The sequence below is a fragment of the Cupressus sempervirens genome, chromosome 5 (assembly GCF_028749045.1).
Source record: "Cupressus sempervirens isolate cs-2001-9-10 chromosome 5, ASM2874904v1, whole genome shotgun sequence".
Classification (NCBI taxonomy): Eukaryota; Viridiplantae; Streptophyta; class Pinopsida; order Cupressales; family Cupressaceae; genus Cupressus; species Cupressus sempervirens.
The window spans coordinates 413,524,422-413,537,570 of record NC_143122.1 but is presented as its reverse complement, the minus strand read 5'-3'; positions in this window follow the sequence as shown (position 1 = coordinate 413,537,570).

Below are 13,149 nucleotides of genomic sequence, written 5' to 3'. Positions count from 1 at the left end.
GTTGATGGTAATCCAAGTTTAATTTGAACATTAAATTTAGGCTTACGGAGCCTCCCACAGGATTTTAGGGTTTATGGTAATGTTTAGACTAGACTCTATTGTAAATACTTCTTGATAATATAAGTAATCCTTTTTGTTTAGAGGCATAGTCTTGGATGAACTTCAAATATGAAAATTCTATTTTTAATTATATTAGCCATTAATTTTGAGTATATGATTTTCCAATTCTTGGTAATCTGATTTTGATAAACATATTGATAATTTGTATCCATAACGAATACTATTTTGATAGGGGTATGCCCCTTTTTATGTTGTAATTTTGATAATGTATCTAATAGGTCATGTTCTCACTGGGGTATGCCCCTTTTAAGATGTAATTATATAGGACCTTTTGTCCTGGGCTAAACTGAAGGTTTTTTTCTCCGTTCTTTCCTACCAGTGCCAGTTTGAACAGAGTTAAGCGGTGTAACTTTTATTTTGAATTAATAAAATCAATCAAGGCCTCAACCGTTGACCGATCAAAAATAATATTAATAAATATTATATTTAAAATGTCACATGATTTAATAAGGGAGAGAAAGCTTTAGTTTAATAGAGTTTATTTTAATTAAATTTCATAAAGTTTGTGCATCAAAATTAAAATATAATAATTAAAGACAAAGAGTTTTTGCATGATTGTATAATCAAAGCCCTAATTTGAGGGGAAAAACTATTTATAAAGAAAATCAGAGCTCATTTCTAGATACAAAAGTTTGGAGGAGTTGATTTTTGAGAACAAGGTTTTTGAAAGAGAAGGAAAATTTTGCATGTTTGGTATGCTCATTATTTAGCATCAGATCTAGGTGGGATCTCATGAGTTTTGCATAGTAATTCCTACATCAAAAATATCTATCTTCTCTATGTCTGAATAAGTTTGATTCAAAATTCACTGAGGTTGAAACCCTTGTTTGAGAAAATTTTATTTACATTATTGAATTCTTGGTGATTTAATCTAAGACCCTTAATTTTGAAATTATTGTTCTTTGTTTCAGAATCATTTGTGGATGAATTTAGTTTTGAAACCTTTGTTTGATTGAGTAGAAATCGGCATGAGGGTTTGGAAAATAAATCGAAATTAAAAAATGAAATATTCAATTGGTTAACCGTATTTTTCCATTTTTAGCAGGTTTCCATTTTTAGAAAGTTTTCATTCTCAGCAGGTTTCCATTTTTGGAAAGTTTCCATTTTAGAAATTTTTTTGGAAAGTTTCCATTCTTAGTAGGTTTCCATTTTTTAGCAAGTTTTCATTTTGGGAAAGTGTTTTTTAGTTTAATAAATATAAAATTATTTTGGGAATAATTGATAATAATTATTGCTAATAATTTTAATAAGTATTGTTAACATTTTAAATTTAATTATTTAAATTTGATTTATTATTTTATTATTTAAATATAATTTTAAAGTAAAGTGAAAATAATAAAAAGTTAATTGGGAAAATTAATGTTTTCTTTTATAAGGTTGGATGTGTTTATATGGTTTAGATATATGAATAAAAATCACATCTACAAAGTATCGTCAACATAATCATAAAACAACTTAACCGTTCATTTAACATAACTTTTAAAAAAATTTAATAGCATTTATTCCCCGATTAGTTAACATATCAAATGACAAGATTAATCTAATCCAAGAATTATTCTAGCAAGTTTAAAATAGTTGACCTAGTCAAAATAACAAGATTGCCACCTAATCGCCACGCAGGTGTAAACAAAGTAGTCATATGACGAGTCATGACATTTTAACTTATTCTTGAAATGAATAAGGAACGGCATCTCTAGGATTCTGTTCTTCTCTAATAGATGAACATACTGCCATTGTAATTGAAGACAAATCATTCAAAGTTTCAATGTTTTATAGTTTTTTATTATGCACCTACTTTCTTTATGATTTTTTTTAAAGATATGATATTGGTAATATTATTGAATGGAAAAGTCTACTACTTTATTAGCCGCAGTACCACTTACAAGGTTTTATTCTAGCACATCTTAAATGTTTTCTATTAGATAGTTTTGTAGTTTAATTTTTAGAAGTAATTTATAGAATAAATAGTTTAAATGCTTTTAATTAAGATGGCTATGATAGGGTCTTGAATCAAGAAAGAAACAACACATAATATTTAGAGAGTTCAATCAATGATTAGCCTAAGAAGTTTTCATAGAAATACAGTTTACAGCTACGCTCTTTCAATATAGAACACAAAAATGGAAAAATTTTCAAGAATATTTAAATTATTAATGCTAGAAGAGAATTCAAATACTAGGAATAATTATTACAAAAATCCCTTTAAAAAGAGAAATCGGGTACATATATAATTCATCTTACAAATAGTGTGTTTTCATCGCAACTTCACAAATGCTTTTATAGCCAAAAGGCTAGAAAGAACCTATATCTTATTATTAATTAAAAAAATAATAATTTGAACCACTACTATCATGTGCCCAATACCCAATCTAAACCTTATGTGTTTCCAAATCATAATTTTGATATTGCAAAGTCTATAGTGACAATTGGCACGTGCGAAGTTAAGGATTGGTAGAACAAAGTGTCCTGATGATGTACCTAAGTGCACAAATCAGTATGGATAGTGGGGCTCAAGTTATAGGAAAACACCAATAAGGGTTGTGAACACATCACAACAAAAATAGAGAAATAAATGGTTAAGGAATTATTTTATTTACAAAATAATTACTTAACTAATTAGGGATGACATCCTATATGTTAACCCTAAGAGGGAAAGTGTTAATTTCATATTTTTTCAAGTCTATGGAAGCACTAATGCTAACCAAACAATATTGTTTTTAAAGTAAAGGTTGTAAAGTTTTTGCTAATTCTTTATATATGAATCAAACTTTTAATCCGGTCTTAAATGTTGAGAATGGTCTTCTAAGATGTCTAAATATTGATGAAGTGAGAGCTTATTTTGATGTAGATCCAATACTTAATATTTGACCTTTTATTGTGAGGAAGTATATTAGAAAAAAATCACAGGATATAAATACTTAGAGGAGCAGACTTTTGTAACTGTGTGTCCTTTAATCTACATTTACAACCTACCTATGTATTCTTCCTAAAGGGTATGTCCCTCAAGGGACATAACCCTTCCTAAATTGGCACTAACTAATCTCTTCCTAAGTTGGTTATCTGGAAGACACAAATTAATAATGACTAACTAACTATGTGTTAGATTATTCAAGCATCAAACAGTTGCATCATTAGAAATCGCCAACACCTATAGAAGAGATATATATTATTTAATGCCAACATTAGAGATATATTACTATTAAGAGGAAGTATAGTCTGTATTGTCAAACCTGTAGGTTATCTTGGTTAATATTCTTAACACTCCCTCTTAACCTGATAATCCTACAAAGAGATATTATATCTAGCAACACCAATACAGATGAATAATCAAGAATTAATACTCTATATCTGTCTGTCTCTTCTTGGTATGTGGTATCATAGAACGCATGATACAAAGTCATATTACTAAACCTGTGATATGAAAAATCACTGCCAGGTAAAAGCACATATCTGTGTCACCATTTATGATACCAAAACCTGTTTTGGTCAAATCTCATTTCTCTATCAAAACTCAATTTTTTTCAAAAACTAAAAATACCCTTTTACAGATCTCATATTCAATATCATCATTATATAAATTTTTGAATGTTTTGATTAGTTATAGTATGTTATAATCTCAAAATATTATAACTCAATATTTCAACAATTTAGAAGATGCTCTCTCAAAAAAGGAAAAAAATAGTAAATCATATCAAAAAAATTTAAAAAATATATTTATCTCTAGAGGAGAGAATCCTCTTCACAAATATGTAAATTTTTTTCAAGAAGGTATCGATTTGATAGGGAAGTTTTGACGGGAGGAAAAAACTATTGGATTCTAATAAGGTCAAACTTGAGTACTTATAACAAACAAAATATACATCAAAAATAATTATTTCTTTTTTTGTTCACTAGCTATACATGTCATCTATAGGATATTTTCAAATCATAACAAAAAAAGATGATTTTCATATACTTGTTTAATGGGAACTACACCATATATTTTTTACAGTTAAAAAAGGGATTCAAAATAAAATAAAATGAATAAATTCTTACTTAAAAAAATAATAAAAATTATAGGCATAAAATTCATCCAATTCTACACATTTCATTAGTTTAGATCATCTTCATATTTTAAACACAAATACCATATTTTTTGTCATTAATGTTGAACTGTCACATTCTTATATCACGTTTCTTTATAAAAGGTGACACAAGTTTGTGTTTTTACCCTGCCACTAGTGATATTATACAGGATAAATCTAAAGAGTAATCTCTTTATTTATCCAAGTTATGATTTTGTAGAAATTGGTATTTCCATATCACAACACGATCTTGAGTTTTAAGATCTACCAGAATATAGGATAAACTCGTAGAATACTAAGATTCTTCCTTTATCCAATCTATGACCCATCAACATAGCAATGTCAATATCACATTATGATCTAAAACTCATCTAGATCTTACAGTAAAATCTATTGTTTAGTACATTATCTAAGAGATCATCATCTCTCATAATGTCTTTTATACAAGTGTTCATTATTTTAGAGATCATCACCTCTTTAAATAATGATTACACATGGTGGAGCCCATAACAGTCAATAGCTTGACAGAAAATAAAATTATTTTATTAATAATCAAAAGAATACAAATGAATTACAACTTAACCATACCAAGTCTCTTGAAATGTTCTATCTTCACTCTAGATAGTGGTTTGGTGAGTATGTCTACTATTTGATCTGTAATGCAAATTTATTCCAAATTTATAGAGTTCTTATCTACCATATCTATTACATAATGGTAAGGAATTTCAATATGGTTGGACCTATCCTAGAAAAATTGATTCACTGAGAGCTTGATGGAACTCTGATTATCACAATGAATAATCATAGGATTCATGGATTGTCCAAATAATCCTACAAGGAACTTCCTCAGCCAAACTGCTTCTCGAGAGGCCATTGCTGCTACAATGTATTCAGTTTTAGTGGAGCTTTGAGCTACTAAAGACTACTTTCTGCATATCCCATATATCATAGCTGATCCTAAACTGAAACAACATCCTGAAGTACTTTTTTTTTTGTCTTTAACACTTCCACCCCAATTTGAGTCGGTGAATCCATGCAAGTCTAAAGCAACTTTCTTATATTTGAGTCCAAAATTAAGAGTGCCTTGTAGGTATCTCATAATGTGTTTAACTGCAACTAGGTGAATCTCCTTTGGCTCACACATAAACTGACTTAAGGCATTAACTACATAGCAAATATCCGACCTTGTATTTACTAAGTACATAAGAGACCCAATGATCTATCTATACAGAGTAGAATCTATGGAAGGTGATTCTGTTATTGCTTCTTTAAGTTTATATAAAAAAAATTTCTATTGGAGAAGATATAGATTTGCAATACCACATTCCAAATCTCTTCAAAATGTTTGATGTATACTTTCCTTGATTAAGTGTGATACTATCAGAATTTTGTTGTATTTCTAGTCTTAGGAAATAATGAAGGAGTCCCAAATCTTTCCTTTCAAATTCTCTAGTTATAACTTTCTTACATTGATCTATGAGATGATCATCAGCTATTATTAGTAAATCATTGACATACAATATCAAAATTAACATATTATCTTTATCTCTTTCATAATATAAATTTGGATCAGCTTCATTCTTGGAGAATCCTAATCTGGTGAGATACTTATCAATTCTTTCATACGAGGCCTTGGGAGCCTATTTAAGCCCGTAGAGATCTTTATTGAGCTTGCAAAAAAATGTGTTAGGATCATGAGTTTCAAATCCTTTCGGTTGCTCTAGATATACTTCTTCTAAAATATTTCTATTTAGGAATGTTGTTTTTACATCCATCTAATGCACCTTCCATCCCTTTGATGTGGCAATTGCTAAGACTACTCTTACAGAGGTATATCTAGCAACAGGAGCAAAGGTTTCTTCATAATCAATCCCTTCCTTTCGAGAAAATCCTCTGGCTACAAATTTGGCTTTATACTTCTCAATACTACCATTAGCAACATGCTTTATTTTAAATATCCATTTGGAAGAAATGATAGATTGTCCTTTAGATCTTGGAACAATTTCTCAAACATCATTTTTCATAATAGATTGGTATTCTTTTTTCATAGCTTCTTTCTAGGCTAAATGTTTAATAGCATCAGAAGGAATTGTTGGATCTATTTTGAATCAATCACTCATGTTTGTTGTATAACCAAAGAATCTTTTAGGTCTTTTGCTTTCTTTGACTGTTTTGGAAGGTGCAGAAAAGTCTTGAGCTACTTCAACTATTTTTTATGGCCCAAAGTGGTCTTTTCTTTGAATTTTTTTCAAGGTTCATATTTTGAATTTCACCTTTGAACTCTTCTAAGTTCTCCCTTTGGGATCTAGATTCACTATTTCTTTCAAAATTAGATAAAGGAGAATGTTCATCCAAACTTATGGCTCTTTTGAATGAAAGATCTTCTTCAAAGATTACATCTCTACTAATTTCAATAGTTTTTTGTCAAGGTATGAAAATCCTATATGCTTTAGAAGTTTGACTATACCCTACAAAAATACCTATCCCCCTAGAGGGTTCTAACATGGTTCTCTTTTCTTTTGGAACATGGATATATATATATGACATCCAAAAATTCTAAGATGACTTATATTGGGTTTTACTTTAGTAAATACTTCTTCAGGGGTTTTATCTTTAAGATGGGAGTGAGGGCTTCTATTTTGAATATATACAATAGTATAAGAGGCTTCAACCGAAAGATAATATTCTAGATTTTGGTCAAAAATCATAGCTCTAGAAGCTCCTATAATTGTCAGGTTCTTTGTTTTCACTACCCTATTTTGTTCTAGATTATAAGGAATAGTGTACTCCCTCTTAATCCCTAATTCTTTACAAAACTTTTTAAACAAGTTTGAGGTATATTCTCCTCCACTATCAGTCTAATGGTTTTAATTTTATGTCCTGAAAATGTTTTACTTAATGCTTTGAATTCTTTAAATCTTGTAGGATTTCTTCTAATTCCTTGCATTTTAAAAGGTAAATCCATGTTTTCCTAGAAAATTTATCTATAAACAAGATATAATATCATAATCCTCCAAGAGAAGGAATAGACATAGGTCAACATAAATTTGAATGAATTAATTCTAGTACATTATTTGTTTTCCTAGTATAGTCATGAAAAGGACTAATGGTGTTTTTACCTAGAGCACACCCTTTGCAAATACTTGGGTGGTCTTTATTTAGTTTAGATAATCTAGTAACCATCTTCTCCATAGTTGATAAAGTTTTGAAATTTAGATATCCTAATCTTTTGTGTCATATCTCATTTGCATTTGTAGCTTGATGAACTAGGGCTTGAATAGAATGACTAGATTCTATATTTAATTCATACAAATATCCCTTCCTTTAACTAGTTAATTTTTCTTTCTTGATAGAGGAGTTCTTAGCCCAAGTTAATACTTTGTCATCCATGAATGCAACATTGTGTTCATCATCTTCAAGTGTTGTAATTGAGATTAGGTTTCTTTTAGTTCTTGGTACATAGAGTACACCTTTAAGAAGAAAAGTATTTTCTAATTTTAGTTTCAAAGTGCAATTTCCAATTTCTTCAACTGAGTGTGTTTAGTTATCACCAATGATAACTTCACCATTAACCTTCTTTGATAAAGAATCTAAAGTTTCTTTGTATCATGTTATATGTCTAGAAGATCCACTATCAATTACCCAAGCTTGATTTGAAATTTCATTTGATAGAGAGGAATACAAAACATGGTTCTCAAGATCATAAGTATAATGACATTTGTACAATTTTCCTATGGTTGGAATTTTCAGGACAATTAGATTTATAGTGTCCAAATTTTTCACATTTGAATCACTTTATTTTAGACAGATCTTTCTTAGGTTCTCCATTCTTTTGATTTTCCTTTTTCTTTTTGAAATGCTTCTTCTTGCCCTTATAGGAGTTTGTATTAAGAACGTGAATTTTTTCATCTTCTACTTTTGGTTTCCCTCCTTTCCTTAGATTTTTGGATTCCTCTTGAAGACAATCATTATTCAGTTTGTTAAAGTCTAGAAATTGATGTCTGGCACTTATTCCTTGTGCAAATGTCTCCCATGAATTTGGTAATCCATCTATAGCCATAAGTGTTAATTATATGTCACTAATGATGGTTCCTATGCTTGATAGTTCATCTCTAATGACAACTCTTAGGAAATAAGAATTTATCAATTCTCCTTTCTTTATCTAAATGTAATTCAATTTCCTTTTTAGTGTAGGAACCCTAGTTGCATTGTTTACTTCATATGCATTCTGTAATGCATTCATCATACCAAAGGCAACTTGATATTTTGAAAGGATATGTACGATATCATTTTTAACTCCATCCAAAATGATTTGAATAGCTTTTCTATTTCCTCTACTCCATATAGATTTCTGAGGTTCAACTAGGGGTTTTTTGGATGCTCCATCAACAAATTGTTTTACATTGTTCTCTTCAAGAATCATCACGATTCTAAATTTCCAGGCTTCAATGTGTTCTTTCCCATCAAACCTATCCTTGGGTCTAATTGTGTATGCAATTCAAGATAGGAGAAAGCTATTAAATATATATGAAGTCTGATAACTAAATTTTGCAAAGCCCTAGGTTTGAAAACTTGGCTCTAATACCATGTAAAGTTTCTGCCACTTCCTTGTATATAAATCAGACTTTTAATCCAATCCTAAATGTTGAGAATGGTCTTCTAAGATCTCCAAATATTGATGAAGTTAGAGTTTATTTTGATATAGATCCAATACTTAATATTTAACCTTTTTTTTGAGGAAGTATCTTAGATATAAATCGTAGGATATAAATACTTAGAGGAGAAGACTTTTGTAACTATGTGTCCTTTAATTTGCATTTACAACCTACCTGTATATCTTTCCTAAAGGGTATGTCCCTCAAGGGACATAACCCTTCCTAAATTGGCACTAACTAATCTCTTCCTAAGTTGACTATCTGGAAGACACAAATTAATAATGACTAACTATGTGTTAGATTAGTCAAGCATCAAATAGTTGCATCATTAGAAATTGCCAACACCTCTAGAAGAGATATATATTATTTAATGCCAACATTAGAGATATATTACCATTAAGAGGCAGTATGATCTGTACTATCAGACCAAGAAGTTATCTTGGTTAATATTCTTAACAAAGGTATAAGTAAGGAATCATAACTTGCGAAGTTATGTGGATATTTTAATGACATGTAAGTGATATGAGAGCTTATGAAAGGGTTATATGTATGAATATGTGAGCCTTATATGATGTGAATTCTGACATAAGATCAGAAGGAATGTGAAGTACAACTGTTAGAGATTTTTATATCTATCTCTATTTTGTGTAAATGAACTACATTGTATTATTTCATGTTATGGTAGTGGGCTCTTCTTGCATATAGTTGTAATTATACTACCAATTCCTAACGAGTTTGAGGCTTCTAATAAGGCCTAGTTCTCTAACAAGGACTGAGACACTATATGCAATTCATAGACTCTTAACAAGGTCAATATCCTTAACAGGATTCTTTTGTTTACTGGATCACTTTGTGGGTACCATCCCCACTAGGGTTTTCCCTTGGCTAGGGTTTCCCTAGTTAACAAAATATGATATTATGAGTTCTCTTTGTGTATGGATTTATTTATTGTTCCACATTATTGGTTTACTTTCAAATGCATATTTTAAAGTAATTAATAATATCCAATTGTGGGCAAAATTTTTTAGAATGTTGATTCCTTGCCCCCTCAGTATTATCTATTTCTAACAATTGGTATCTCAACTCAATTGCTTAAAAGAGGCTTAAAAAATTGAGTAAGAGCCCTATGAATATGGAATAGTTGAAGAGGAATCTTGAAGAATCTATTGAGCAAATTGATCTTCTTGTAGAAGAAAGAGACAACTTGAAAGAAAGGTATGAAGATGCAAAAGATTACATTGGTAAACTAAAAGATAATTTTGATTATCTTAAATCCATAAAAGAACCTAGAGAGAAGACTAGTGATAGTAATGAGGTAGCAACCCTTATGAAGGAAAATTAGGTTTTGATACATGAATTGAAGATTGTTGAACTGAAGTTGATTCTAAAGAAAGATGATGGCAAGTTTGATTTAGATCTAAAATTTGAGAATGTAGATCTAAGGTCCCATCTGACTCAAGTAGCATCTGAATTAGATTCTATCAAAATAGAGCATGCAAAATTAAAAAGGTATAATATATTCATTGTGAAATGAGAGTTGACCTAGGCTATGCAATAGTTAGAAAAGTTATATTCTAGTAGTGAGAAAATTGATGAACAACTATTATATTAGAGATCTTCTTATAATAAGACAGGTCTTGGATATCTTAGTGGAGAAAAATCAGCAAAGAAAAGTGAAGTTAGGAAGGAACCAGATCAAGTTGTTGAAACCCCTAAACCTAAGAAGAATGATCATAATAGGATTGAACCAAGCAAGTCTATAGAAGTGTCTAAAGAAATTAAGAAATTAAATCAACATGAGAAATTTGATGAACCAAAACAAATAGAGCAAGTTGAACCACCTAAGGAAGTTATACATAAATTCATAGGTATATGTTTTATATGCAACAGAATTGGTCATATGAAGAAAGATTGCACAGGTAAGTCTTTGAAACCTATTACTAATTTCAATTATTATAATTAACATGGTTTTGGACATAAAGTAGTTGATTGTAACAAAATCCAACTTTGATAGTAATACTGGAAATAGTAGACTGTTTAGGGATACTAACCCTATAGGTAATGAGGAGTTCCTTAACCAAATCCAATGATGGAGAAAGAACTAATGGAACAAAAAAGAACATAGTGTGTTATAAGTGTAACAAATTTGGACATGTTGCATGGTAGAAGTACAAAGTTGTGTTACCTTTTAGGATGACTTATTAGAATGATTGAATTTGATTATTTCTATCTAAAATTCAATTTTTTTAAAACATATAATCTAGATAAATTTATTCAAGCTAAGTTATATATGCTCTCACTCTTTTCTAGTTTGAAATGTCTATTAAATGCATATTTTATACTAGTTTGTATCCAATTATTAAAAAAATAATATTATTTCAGAAAAGTGTCATTTCAACAACTCTTACTATTTTTTATTATATATTTTTAATAACATATAAACACCATCTTATAGAGCTCAAAGTCAAGAATATTCTCATGTAGAGTTTATGGTGTTTTAATTAGATATAGTATATTGAAATTAAAAAATTCCACAACCATGTATTTTAACACTCAAAAAGATGTCGGTTTTGAGAAAGATTTTTTTAAAAAAAATCATATCAAAAAAATCTAAAAATTATATGACATTCTAGAGGAAAGAGTCCTCTTCTACAATGTATAGGTTTTCTCCTAGTTAGAATAGATTTGTTTTCAAAAATGTGGTGGGAGATGAAAACTAGCAATTTTACGTGAGTTTAAATTTCAATCCTTATAAAAGAGAAAATATAGTTCTAAAGTTGACTTTCATTTTTTATTGCTCTAGATATATATGCTATCTATAACATAGTCTAAGATCAAAGGGAAATAAGTTTATTTACATATATTTTGTGGTGGAAACTAGACCCCTAATTTTCAATGTTTTTCAACACCTTAAAAATTATCTATAAAAATTAGGAAAATATATCACTTCTCATTCAAAATAATTATTAAAAATTAAAATGCTAAAATTCATCCATTTCTACACTTTTCATTAGTTTACTTCATTTCCAAATTCAAAATAATAAGATAAATTATATGTCAAAGAAGGTGAATAGTTATACTTTTGTTAGTCTTTTCCATTACAAAAGGGTGACAAAGCTTTGTGCTTTTACCTTGAAAGGAATTGCAGAGCACCAGACAATCAAAATGGACCTAATTAAAGAAAGAATACATTAGCATGCTAGTTATGCAATAACTTTGGACACGTAGCAAGATATTTTAAAATGGATAGAGGGTATTTCATCAGGAATCCAATCTCAAGAAGGAACAATAATAGAAATGACAAATGAAATGATAATAGTAGCAAAAATAGTCAGAAGGAGGCACTTAAAGAGCATGTTGAGGAATCTAAGGAAGTGTTTGTGAAGGAAAACGATTCAGAAAGTTCACATATAGTTTTAGATGAATATTTTGATGTACTTGGTGAGAGATTGAAATCAGCCATAGTGTGTAATTCATCTTACTTGAATTAAAAACTTTTATATCCAACATAGAGCATCAAAAAGATGGAACGGGAGTTAGAGGTGAAGCTAGATGTTGTGATGCTAATACAAGGTTGAGTAGTATGAAAGGAAGCTCTGTTTAGGAGTGCAAGTCATTTATAAATTGTATGAAGTGGTACAAATAAGAGCGATTCTACCAGTTATTAGAGTAATCCATTTATATATTGAGTAGTTGCACAATTAATGCGGTGATCATTATGGGAAGATATAGGTTGTGCAATCATGATTGTGGGTATCATTCTATTGTGTGAAGAGCTAAGAAGATTTCAAGAGAAAACTTCTAGCTAGTTAAGGCAAGTTAAAGGTATTTGAAAGTGCGAAGTTTAGAAAGTACTCAATATAGGTAACCGAGTATTTAATGAATTCTAAGTCAAATTTTTGAGCATTCAAGTTAGCATAATGTAGAATCCCATAGTATGTGATGTCAATGAGAGGCCAAGGTATAAATTTAAGAAGCATCCATTTGTATCCTTACCTAATGACCCCTTAGGAGTATTTTCCCAAATTCTACTAAACGTGCTACACGTTGAAGACATAAGATAATATGTTCATTGCAAATTTGAGAGCATAAGAGATAGTGACATTCACAAGGACTTGAGCATTGTATGCAATGGAGATTTATCCCTAAAGAAAGAGTATGCACACTTGGATTGACTAAATCTAGTTAAGTACATGTTTCATACAGAATATGACAACCATGAGTGGAGCCAAATTACCTTAAGTCAAGTTCATGTGGGTATGTTTTAGGTTGGAGACATTCCAGTATTGATAGACAATGACCTAACTCAC